This window comes from Rana temporaria, chromosome 13, assembly GCF_905171775.1.
Source record: "Rana temporaria chromosome 13, aRanTem1.1, whole genome shotgun sequence".
NCBI classification, from domain to species: Eukaryota; Metazoa; Chordata; class Amphibia; order Anura; family Ranidae; genus Rana; species Rana temporaria.
Window position 1 is genome coordinate 110,313,424 of NC_053501.1, and position 12,992 is coordinate 110,326,415.

The 12,992-nt window shown below is 49.8% G+C and overlaps 1 long non-coding RNA gene across 1 annotated transcript in view; it reads right to left on the reverse strand.

Annotated features, from left to right (window-relative positions):
* The window catches only part of LOC120921224, a 59,772-nt gene that overhangs the window by 18,920 nt on the left and 27,860 nt on the right, over nucleotides 1-12,992 (reverse strand). The window lies entirely within an intron of this gene.

Genomic DNA, 12,992 nt, shown 5'->3' on the forward strand with positions numbered 1-12,992 from the left:
AAGGTCAAACACACACTACTGATCACTCACAGTGTTCATTCAGAAAGGGAAGGGGATGGTCAATTACATATTTACAGGCCCCTTCCTCCACTCATCCTAAAACATCCTTGCAGCAACAGCTGGCGGGAGAGGAGGGAAGCTGGTAGCACTGCATGGGGGAAAGAGGGAGCCAGGGAAGTAGGGAGAATCTGTGCTGTAAAGGGTGATTAGGGTGTGCCTGGGCACACCCTTCACAGGGAGAGAGCAGAGCTGTGGGAGGGGCCCAATAGGCTCCACCCACAATAGAAAATTAAAGGAGGGGCGGAGACAAGGCCAGTCACCCTGCACAAGGAGAGAGAGAGCAGTGCTGTACAAGGGGCCCAATAGGCTCCACCCACTATAGAAAACTAAAGGAGGGGGCGGAGACGAGACAAGTCACCCTGCACAAGGAGAGCGCAGAGCTGTGGGAGGGGCCTAGCAGGCTCCACCCACTATAGAAAACGACAGGAGGGGGCGGAGACAATACCAGTCACCCTTCACAAGGAGAGAGCAGAGCTGTGGGCGAGGGCCCAGCAGGCTCCACCCACTAATAAAAAAACTGAAGGAGGGGACGGAGACAATACCAGTCACCCTTCACAAGTAGAGAGCAGAGCTGTGGGAATGGCCCAGCAGGCTCCACCCACTAGAGAAAACTAGAAGAGGGGGCGGAGACAAGACCAGTCACCCTGCACAAGGAGAGAGAGGAGTGCTGTAGGAGGGGCCCAATAAGCTCCACCCATTATAGAAAACTAGAAGAGGGGGCGGAGACAAGACCAGTCACCCTGCACAAGGAGAGATAGCAGTGCTGTAGGAGGGGCCCAATAAGCTCCACCCACTATAGAAAACTATAGGAGGGGGCGGAGACAAGACCAGTCACCCTGCACAAGGAGAGATAGCAGTGCTGTAGGAGGGGCCCAATAAGCTCCACCCATTATAGAAAACTAGAAGAGGGGGCGGAGACAAGACCAGTCACCCTGCACAAGGAGAGAGAGCAGCAGTGAGCGGTCTTTATTACAGGAAGTCTCACACGGGATTCCTGCACACATCTGTAGGAACTCCACAAAGAACACAGAGGGCTAGATTCTGAAAGCAATTGCGTCTGCGTAACCATAGTTACGCAGCGCAATTGCTTAGTTGCGCCGGCGTAACGACTTTTCTGTATTCAGAAAGCTCGATACGCCGACTGCAGCCTAAGATATGACAGGCATAAGGCTCTTATGTCGTCGTATCATAGGCTGCATTCTTACGATGGCCGCTAGGTGGCGTTCCCGTAGTGGTCAGCGTAGAGTATGCAAATTGCATACTAACGCCGATTCACAACCGTACGCGCGCCCTACGTACGCAGTTTACGTTAGTCGGGTTCCGCGTAAGGCTGCTCCTCCTATTAGCAGGGGCAGCCAATGCTAAGTATACCCGTCGTTCCCGCGTTGCGATTTAAAAAAATTACGTTGTTTGCGTAAGTGAATCGTGAATGGCGCTGGACGCCATTTCCGTTCACGTTAAAGCAAATGACGTCCTTGCGACGTCATTTGCCGCAATGCACATCTGGAAAGTTTCCCGACGGAGCATGAGCACTACGTTTGGCGCGGGAACGCGCCTAATTTAAATGATCCACGCCCCTACGGGATCATTTAAATTACGCGCGCTTACGCCGGCCATTTTTACGCAAATTACGGAGCTACTGCCTTCCTGAATCAAGCGTAGCGCAAGTAATTTGCGGAGGCGCAGCGTAAAAACGTAACGCTGCGACTCCGTAAGAAGTGCGCAGCTGTACCTGAATCCACCCCAGAGATTCCAGGAAGAATACACATGATGAATGTATATGGACATTATTTCCTTATCCCAGATTTTAGCTTTAATGCCTTCTGAAGACACACTGTATTTGAGCGCTCTTCACGCCCCCCCCCCCCCCCCCCCCCCCAGACTCCAGAGCCTTAAACCCTGCCAAGCCATCATGGCCGCTACCTCTGCATTCTTACCCATAATCCCTTGCTCCTGGACGCAACTTGCTGGCACATCTCTCCGCGGTGGTCTGAAAAAGTCGAAAACCCAACCTCAGCTTGGCAGTGTAAGAAAAGGAGGTCAGCCGGCTGGGAAGGTGACATCATGCTGCATGTTTAGAAAACTCGCAGGGACGCAATAATTAGAGGTGTGAGTCAGGCAGAGCTCTGCCCGCAGTAAATAAGCACTTTCCCAGCACAGACCATGCCGGCTCCCTGCTAAATCCAGGACGAGACAAGTCTACAGAACCGGCTTCCCACCGCAGAGATACCGCTGCTTCCCATCTATGGAGAACAGACCTGTCACAGCCCCAGCAGAGTCCACAGTGGCCCGGATTCAGAAAGAATTGCGCTCTATTTGCAGAGGCGCAGGGCAACGATTTTGCCCTGCGCCCCCGCAAATATTTTGCGCTGCCCTCGATTCACGGAGCAGTAGCTCCGTAAATTGCGAGGGCGCGCCGGCAAAATTGCCCGGCGTAAGCGCGCGCAATGTAAATGATCCCGCCGGGGGCGGGAATCATTTAAATTAGGCGCGCTCCCGCGCCGAGCGTAGAGCGCATGCTCCGTCGGGAAACTTTCCTGACGTGCATTGCGGCAAATGACGTCGCAAGGACGTCATTTGCTTCAAAGTGAACGTGAATGGCGTCCAGCGCCATTCACGATTCACTTACGCAAACGACGAACGTCGCGACGCGGGAACGCCGGGTATAGTTTAGCATTGGCTGCCCCTGCTATTAGAAGGGGCAGCCTTACGCTAAACACGCCGTACGGAAACGACGTAACTTGCGTACGCAGGGGGCGCGCAACATTGTGAATCGGCGTAAGTATGCAATTTGCATACTATACGCTGACCACAATGGGAGCGCCCCCTAGCGGTCATCGCAAGAATGCAGCCTAAAATCTGCGTGGCATAAGAGCCTTATGCCACGCAGATTTTAGGCTGCAGTCGGCGTAACAAGTTCTCTGAATCAGGAGAACTCGTTACGCCGGCGCAAGTCAGCAATTGCGCTGCGTAACTATGGTTACGCAGGCGCAATTGCTTACTGAATCTGGGCCAGTGCTTGGAGCTCATGTAATGTACAGTATGGTCACTATTCGTCCCCGTTTTCTGGGGACAGTCCCTGGCCCAGATTCTCAAAGGGCTTACGACGGCGCAACACCATGTGCGCCGTCGTAAGTCCTAATCTGACCCGTCGTATCTATGCGCCTGATTCTTAAAATCAGTTACGCATAGATATCCATTAGATCCGACAGGCGTAAGGCTCTTACGCCGTCGGATCTTAAATGCAATTTTTTTTCCCGCCGCTAGGTGTCGCCTCGTTTTCTCGATCGAGTATGCAAATTAGCTAAATACGCGAATTCCTGAACGTACGCAGTGAAGTTACGACGTTTCCGTAAGTTTTGCGACGTGTAAAGTTGCCCCTGCTATATGAGGGGCAACCAATGTTAAGTATGGCCGTCAGTTCCCGCGTCAAAATTTAAAAATTTACGTCGTTTGCGTAAGTCGTCCGTGAATGGTGCTGGACGCCATTTACGTAGAAACCAATGACGTCCTTGCGACGTCATTTAGCGTAATGCACGTCGGGAAATTTTTAGGGACGGCGCATGCGCAGTACGATCGGCGTGGGAACGCGAGTAATTTAAATGATCCACGCCCCCCTACCCGGATCATTTGAATTAGGCGGGCTTGCGCCAGGAGGATTTACGCTCCGCCGCCGCAACTTTACAGGCAAGTGCTTTGTGAATCAAGCACTTGCCCGTAAAACTTGCGGCGGCGTAACGTAAATGAGATACGTTACGCCGCCGCAGAGATGCGGCGATCTACGAGAATCTGCCCCCCTGTTTTTTACGAGTCGGTTCCCAGGAAACGAGCGTCCCTGGATATGTCCCTGGAGGCAATGGCATACCTGAGTAGAGTGCTTGTAGTTCAGAAGTTACATACAGTACAGTACGGCTACCATTTGTCCCGCTTTGCTGGGGACAGTCTTGTTTTTTTAGCGGTCTGTCCCCAGGAACCGGGCATCCCTGGCTATGTCCCTGGAGGCAAAGGCATACCTGAGGAGAGTATTTGTAGTTCATGAATTACATACAGTACATTTATCATTCGTCCCCATTTTCTGGGGACAGTCCCCATGTATAGGGAGGGGTCTGTCCCCAGAAAACGAGCAACCCCCCCCCCCGGCTATGTCCCCAGAGGCAATGTCATACCCGAGTACAGTATTTAGTAGTGTAGGATTACCATTCGTCCCCCTTTTGCAAGGACAGTTCCTATTTAAAAGGGTTTGTCCCTGGGAAACAAGCGTCCCCGGTTTTGTTGCCGGAGGCCATGGCATGCCCAAGTACGGTGCTTGGTGTTCAGGAGCAACATACAGTACAGTCACTATTCGTCCCCATTTTTCAAGGGACAGTCCCCGCTTTAAAAGGTCTGTCCCCAGGAAATGCGTGTCCCCCAGCTACGTCCCTAAAAGGTCAATGGCATACCTGAGTACAGTGCTTGTAGTTCAGGAGGTACACAGAGTACAGATTGGTTACTATTTTTTCCTGGGGGCCGTCCTTGTTTTCATTGGTCTGTCCCCTGGAAAATGAACGGTCCTGGCTGTGTCCCTGGAGGCAATGTCATACCTTGGTATGTGAAATAACTGTCAGGTCTCTGGGGTTGTCTGTTAATAAGTACTATATGTACCTACACTGGTGGCCGGCATAGCGCCCTCCTACACTGGTGGCTGGTATAGCGCCCTCCTACACTGGTGGCCGGCATAGCGCCCTCCTACACTGGTGGCCGGCATAGCGCCCTCCTACACTAGTGGCCACTATAGTGCCCTCCTACACTGGTGGCCACTATAGTGCCCTCCTACACTAGTGGCCACTATAGTGCCCTCCTACACTAGTGGCCACTATAGTGCCCTCCTACACTAGTGGCCACTATAGTGCCCTCCTACACTAGTGGCCACTATAGTGCCCTCCTACACTAGTGGCCACTATAGTGCCCTCCTACACTAGTGGCCACTACAGTGCCCTCCTACACTAGTGGCCACTGAAGCGCCCTCCTACACTGGTGGCCACTACAGTGCCCTCCTACACTAGTGGCCACTATAGCGCCCTCCTACGCTAGTGGCCACTATAGCGCCCTCCTACACTAGTGGCCACTATAGCGCCCTCCTACACTAGTGGCCACTATAATACCCTCCTACACTAGTGCCCACTATAGTGCCCTCCTACACTAGTGGCCACTATAATTCCCTCCTACACTAGTGCCCACTATAGTGCCCTCCTACACTAGTGGCCACTATAGCGCCCTCCTACACTAGTGACCACTATTGTGCCCTCCTACACTAGTGGACACTACAGTGCCCTCCTACACTATTGGCCACACTAGTGGCCAGTACAGTGCCCTCTTACACTAGTGGCCAGTACAGTGCCCTCTTACACGAGTGGCCAGTATTGTGCCCTCTTACACTAGTGGCCAGTATTGTGCCCGCTTACACTAGTGGCCAGTATTGTGCCTTCCTACACTGGTGGCCAGAATAGCGCCCTCTGGCACTGGTGGCCAGTATAGCGCCCTTCGGCACTGGTGGCCAGTAAAGCGCCCTCTGGCACTGGTGGCTACTATAGCACCCTCTGGCACTGGTGGCCAGTATAGTGCCCTCTGGCACTGGTGGCCAGTAAAGCGCCCTCCGGCACTGGTGGCCAGTAAAGCTCCCTCTGGCACTGGTGGCCAGTAAAGCGCCCTCCGGCACTGGTGGCCAGTAAAGCTCCCTCTGGCACTGGTGGCCAGTAAAGCGCCCTCCGGCACTGGTGGCCAGTAAAGCGCCCTCTGGCACTGGTGGCCAGTAAAGCGCCCTCTGGCACCGGTGGCCAGTATAGCGCCCTCTGGCACTGGTGGCCAGTAAAGCGCCCTCCGGCACTGGTGGCCAGTATAGCGCCCTCCGGCACTGGTGGCCAGTAAAGCTCCCTCTGGCACTGGTGGCCAGTAAAGCACCCTCCGGCACTGGTGGCCAGTAAAGCGCCCTCCAGCACTGGTGGCCAGTATAGCGCCCTCCGGCACTGGTGGCCAGTAAAGCTCCCTCTGGCACTGGTGGCCAGTATAGCGCCCTCTGGCACTGGTGGCCAGTATAGCGCCCTCTGGCACTGGTGGCCAGTATTGTGCTCTCTTACATTGGTAGCTGAATGCATTGATCGGATAATACATCACACCGATCGATGTCCGTTATACAAACGCACAATTATTCACAATGCTATTTGGCGGAGATCTGCGCCACTCGCGGTCTTTGGTAGAGAAGCGTCTTCTGCATTGTCCTCGGCTGGTTACAACACCAGGGTGTGTACAGTAATGTGGGGGGGGGGGGCACGGGAGTTTAGAAGAATAAAGGATTGCACATCTCTTCCTGTCCTTTGAACAAAACAAACCGGGTAATGTGAGAAACATAAAAGGACCTTCTTTCTTTTTAAAGCAGTTGTAGCGTTGTGCGGCGACACAATGGAGACATCTCATCTTGTGTAACAGACACGTGAAGAGTGGAAAGTTTCTGTTACCTCTTCCTGCTATCTGTGGGTGAGCGAGAAGACGCCTGCTAAGCAATGCAAACCCAAAAGGCAATGATACAAAGCCACTGTTAGGAAGACAGCGCCATTTCTGGGGCAAGAGCGGACGCCACAGCTCGCCATTCCATGATGTGCCAAGCTGCAAAACGTTATCCGATTGCTGGTGCCAACATCGAAAAATAAAAGGAATGTGGTATACTTTGTGTAGATGACACCCAGGGCTGCTTTATACAACAAAACTATCTGCAGTAATGATAATGAAATGTTGTGTCCTCTTACATCAGTGGCCAATGTAGTGACCCCTTACATTGGGGGGCGGTCTGTATAGTGCCCTCTTACATTGATGGTTAGTATAGTTACCCATACCTTAGTGGTCAGTGTGGTGCCTTCTTACACTAGTGGCCACTATAGTGCCCTCTTACACTAGTGGCCACTATAGTGCCATCCTACACTAGTGGCCACTATAGTGCCCTCCTACACTAGTGGCCACTATAGTGCCATCCTACACTGGTGGCCACTATAGTGCCATCCTACACTGGTGGCCACTATAGTGCCATCCTACACTGGTGGCCACTATAGTGCCATCCTACACTGGTGGCCACTATAGTGCCATCCTACACTGGTGGCCACTATAGTGCCATCCTACACTGGTGGCCACTATAGTGCCATCCTACACTGGTGGCCACTATAGTGCCATCCTACACTGGTGGCCACTATAGTGCCATCCTACACTGGTGGCCACTATAGTGCCATCCGGCATTGGTGGCCACTATCGTGCCCTCTGGCATTGGTGGCCACTATCGTGCCCTCTGGCATTGGTGGCCACCATCGTGCCCTCCTACACTAGTGGCCAGTATAGTGCCCTCTTACACTGATGGCCAGTATAGTGCCCTCCTACACTAGTGGCCAGTATAGTGCCCTCCTACACTAGTGGCCAGTATAGTGCACTCCTACACTAGTGGCCACAGTTGTAGCCAGTATAGTGCCCTCCTACACTAGTGGTCAGTATAGTGCCCTCTTACACTAGAGGCCAGTATAGTGCCCTTTTACACTGGTGGCCAGTATAGTGCCCTCTTACACTGGTGGCCAGTATAGTGCCCTCTTACCCTCTGACATTGGTGGCCAGTATAGTGCCCTCTGGCTTTGGTGGCCAGTATAGTGCCCTCTTACCCTCTGACATTGGTGGCCAGGATAGTGCCCTCTGGCATTGGTGGCTAGTATAGTGCCCTCCGCCATTGGTGGCCACTATAGTGCCCTCTGAAAAACTGTATCTGGCTGCTGGTGCTCCAACAAAGATAAGCCAAAATCGATGGGGTGTCTTCTACTCCAGTTTTTTTCAACCAGGGTGCCCAGGCACCCTGGGGTGCCTTGAGGTTTCTTCAGGGGTGCCTTGGCAAAATGCCTAAAAACTGATCAAAAATTGTATACAAGCCAGCAGGTGGATGAAGCCTGCCTTTTAGATTGGTGTCAGTAGGGCAAAGATTGGTGTCAGTTGAGCAGTGGACGGTGGCAGTAGAGCAAAGATTGGTTTAACTAGGGCAGTGGATGGTGTCAGTATTTATTTTTAATTTTTCTAAAAAAATTTTTTTACAATATTATATATATATATATATATAAATTTATTTTACTTTTTTTTAGGAGCCCATGATGGAGCTAAAACCACCTATCCCAAACGAAATACCACCTATTCCAAACTAAAATAGGTGCCCATATATCCAAAACTAAAACCTGTATTAAAAACTAAAAACTATACCTAAAACTAAGCATATCAATTGAAATGAAACACAGTCCAATATCAAAAACAATACCGTATTTATCGGCGTATACTGCACACTTTTTTCCCCTTAAAATCAGGGAAAAATCGTGGGTGCACGATATACGCCGATACTGCTGTTCCCAGGCGCCGCCGCAATAGACAGAGCCGAGCGTACTGCGCACTCGGCTAGGCTCGGCCACGCTCGGCTCCGCCCGCAGCCACGCGAGAGGAGCCGAGACAAGCCGAGAGGAACCGAGCGCCGCAGCCTAGAGCCGAGTGTACTGCGCACTCGGCTAGACTCGGCCACGCGAGAGGAGCCGAGAGAAGCCGAGAGGAGCCGAACACACAGGAAATCTGGCTCCTCTCGGCTCGGCAAAGGCGCCAAATCCAAAAACGGACACTCACAACGCTGGATGGACCCCGCGAGGAAGCCGCAGACGGACACCTCCAAAGCCGCAGGCGGACACCTCCAAAGCCGCAGACGGACACCCACAAGGCTGGACGGGCAAGGAAGCCGCAGACGGACACCCACGCAAGGCCGCAGACGGACGCCAGACAAGGCCGCCGATGGACGCAGGGCAAAAATGTAAGTTTTTATTTTTTTCCTTAAACTACTTTTCTAGGTTTGGGGTGCACGTTATACGCCGACGCGCGGTATACCCCGATAAATACGGGTATATCCAAAACTAACTGTATCCAAAGCCAAAACACCATATCCCAAACTAAAACCATCTCTTCGACAAATAAAAAAAAACTGTATCAAAAACTGAAAACATTTTTCCAAAAAACAAAAACTATACCTAAAAAACACTTCAGGCTTAAATCATTTTCCTCCTTCTGTAATCAGGAATACAGGGCCAGACTCAGAAAGAATTACGTTGCGCAGCAGCTGCGTAACGTATCCCATTTACGTTACACCGCCGCAAGTTTACAGCGTAAGTGCCTGATTCACAAAGCTCTTACCTGTAAACTTGCGGCTGTGTAACGTAAATCCGCTCGGCGCAAGCCCGCCTAATTCAAATGGGGCGGGCACCATTTAAATTAGGCGCGTTCCCGCGCCGAGCGTACTGCGCATGCTCCGTCCGTCAAATTACCCGACGTGCATTGCGCTAAATGACGTCGCAAGGACGTCATTGGTTTGACGTTAACGTAAATGGCGTCCAGCGCCATTCACGGACGACTTACGCAAACGACGTGATTTTTTTAAATTTCGACGCGGGAACGACGGCCATACTTAACATTGTTAGACCACCTAGGAGGCAGCCTTAACTTTACGACGCGTATTGCTACGGAAACTACGTAAATTTAGATCGATGGGCATCGCGGACGTTCGTGAATCGCCGTAACTAGTCATTTGCATATTCTACGCCGACCGCAATGGCCTCGCCACCTAGCGGCCGGCCTGGAATTGCAGCCTAAGATCCGACGGTGTAACACAAGTTACACCTGTCGGATCTTAGGGCTATCTATGCGTAACCTGATTCTATGAATCAGGCGCATAGATACGACAATCGTATCTCAGAGATACGACGGCGTATCAGGAGATACGCCGTCGTATCTCTTCTCTGAATCTGGCCCATAATTCCTTGTACACAGTAGAGTATGTAGGGTATTGGCCTTCCAACCATCACCTTCCCCCTCGGCCATAAAGGTATAGCAGGTGGAATGAATGCTGCATCTCACGGTCGGGTTATATTGATATTTCCCAGCTAGGCAAATAAGTTTACATTTAAAAATGAGTAGACTGTACACCGCGTGACCCAGACAGGGATCCCTCTTCCGCTCTGACAGCTCGTGTCATCTCCATGCCTTGGCTCTGCGGCTGCATGAGACTTCTGTGCGGTCACAGTGCAGACAGAGGATGTCAGAAGAGGCATGTGAAGGGGGGAGGGGAGAGAGAGGGGCTAAGAATGCCACTGTTTCTGCAAAAAAAAAAAAAAAGAAAGAAAAAAAAAAAAAACTTTTTTTTTTTGTTTTTTTTAAAGCAATAGCGATCCTTATTTTTCCCCCTGTTCATCATTTAGAGGCTTATTATGGAGATTGCCGAAATAAAAGCTTTAGACCTACTCTAAAACCAAAAATAAAAAGTTGGAACGCTTATATAAAAAAAAAAAAAAAATACCAAAAAAAAAAATAAAAAATAGTATTTTACAGAATAAAGGAAGGAGTCAGTTATTGCCAAAGGGCTAGGTTCAAGAAGCAATTGCGCCCGTGTAACCATAGGTTACACGGCGCAATTGCTTACTTGCTCCGGCGTAGCGAATGCTCCTGATTCAGGAACATCGCTACGCCGACTGCAGCCTAAAATTTGCGTGGCATAAGGCTCTTATGCCACGCAGATTTTAGGCTGCATTCTTGCGTTGACCGCTAGGGGGCGCGGCCATTGTGATCAGCGTATAGTATGCAAATTGCATACTACCACCGATTCACAAAGTTGCGCGGGCCCTGCGCACGCAAGGTACGGAGTTTCCGTACGGCATCTTTAGCGTAAGGCTGCTCCTGCTAATAGCAGGCGCAGCCAATGCTAAAGTATAGCCGCCCTTCCCGCGACGTGAAATTTGAATTTCACGTCGTTTGCGTAAGTGATTCGTGAATGGCGCTGGACGCCACTCACGTTCACTTTGAAGCAAATGACGTCCTTGCGACGTCATTTGCCGCAATGCACGTCGGGAAAGTTTCCCGACGGAGCATGCGCTCTACGCTCGGCGCGCCTAATTTAAATGATTCCCGCCCCCGGCGGGATCATTTACATTGCGCGCGCTTACGCCGGGCAATTTTGCCGGCGCGCCCTCGCAATTTACGGAGCTACTGCTCCGTGAATCGAGGGCAGCGCAAAATATTTGCGGGGGCGCAGGGCAAAAACGTTGCCCTGCGCCTCCGCAAATATAGCGCAAATGTACGTTTTTAAGGAAGTCTTTATGATGTTATTGGCCAAAAAAAAAAGGGAATTTTAATTTTCAATGTACTTTTTTTTGTTCAAGGCCGTGTCGGCCTTGAACAAAAAAAAAGTACATTGAAAATTAAAATTCCCTTTTTATTTTTATTTGGTCAATAACATCATAAAGACTTCCTTAAAAATGTTGGCAATAACTAGGGGGGGGTGGAAAATGATTTAAGCCTGAAGTGTTATTGTTTTTTTTTTTTTTAGGTATAGTTTTTGATTTTTGGAAAAATGTTTTCAGTTTTTGATACTTTTTTTTTTTTTTATTTGTCGAAGAGATGGTTTTAGTTTGGGATATGGTGTTTTGGCTTTGGATACAGTTAGTTTTGGATATATACACTCGGCTCGGTCTATTTCGGCGGCGCCTGGGAACAGCAGTATCGGCGTATATCGTGCACCCACGATTTTCCCCTGATTTTAAGGGGAAAAAAGTGCGTGGTATACGCCGATAAATACGGTATGTTTTTGATATTGGACTGGGTTTCATTTCAATTGATATGCTTAGTTTTAGGTATAGTTTTTAGTTTTTGATACAGTTTTTTTTTTATTTGTCGAAGAGATGGTTTTAGCTTGGGATATGGTGTTTTGGTCCAAAAAAAAATAAAAAATGTTCCTTAACTAGGGAACTGTCTTTATTTATTTATTTTTTATTATTACATTGCATCCTATTGGGGAGAGTTGTTTTTACTTCCAGTGGGGTCAGTAGGACTGGATGTCCACCCAACAGGGCCTTGTCCAGCAATAAAAACGCTATGGCCCGGATTCACAAAGCACTTGTGCCGACGTATCTCAAGATACACCGCGTAAGTGCAAATGTGTGCCGTCGTATCTGTGCGCCGGACCCACAAACTAAGATACGCCTAAAAACAGGCTTCATCCCGCCGACGTAACTTGCCTACTGCAAATGAGGGTAATACGGCGATTCACGAACGTACGTGCGCCCGACGCAGGCAACGCGATGTGCGCGTAAGTTGTACGTCCAGCGTAAAGTTAAGCCCCATAAAGGAGGTGTAACCCAGCAGCAGACATGCAAAGGGCTGCACCAGGGAACACAAGCCGGCGTATATTTACGGAGTTTACGTTGGGCATGTGTGTGGCTGGGCGTAGGTTACGTTCACGCCGTAGGCAGTGATCGGCGTATTTTAGGCAGTTGTTCCGACGTGGTTATGAGGGATGCGTCCTCGTCTCGGCGCATGCGCAGTTGATGATGATACGTATCTGTCTGGCGCTCGGCCCATCATTTGCATGGGGTCACGCCTCATTTGCATGGCTCACGCCCACTTCCACCTACGCCGACTTACGCCTTCGAAACCCAGCGCAGTTTTGGCAGCACTGGCTTTGAGAATTCCATGCTTGCCTCTCTGCGCTGCGTCGGCGTAGCGTATATTATTTGCGCTACGGCGGCGTAATGTGCGCCCGCTCTCTGTGAATCTGGGCCCATAGCTGTGTTTCTAACCTTTTCCAAATACATTTATAACAAAAAAAAATATTACAATTATTATTATTATTATAAATAAATACATAATAATAATAATAATAATTAGTTTTATTAATATTATTATTAATAATAATAATAATAATAATAATAATAATAATAATATTTAGTTTTATTATTATTATTATTATTATTATTATTTTTAATAATAATATTAAATAAAAATAATATCACCCAAAATGGAGAGCTTGGATGGTACTGGGTACAAAAATAATGTTTTGTCCACCTGAGGGTTTATTT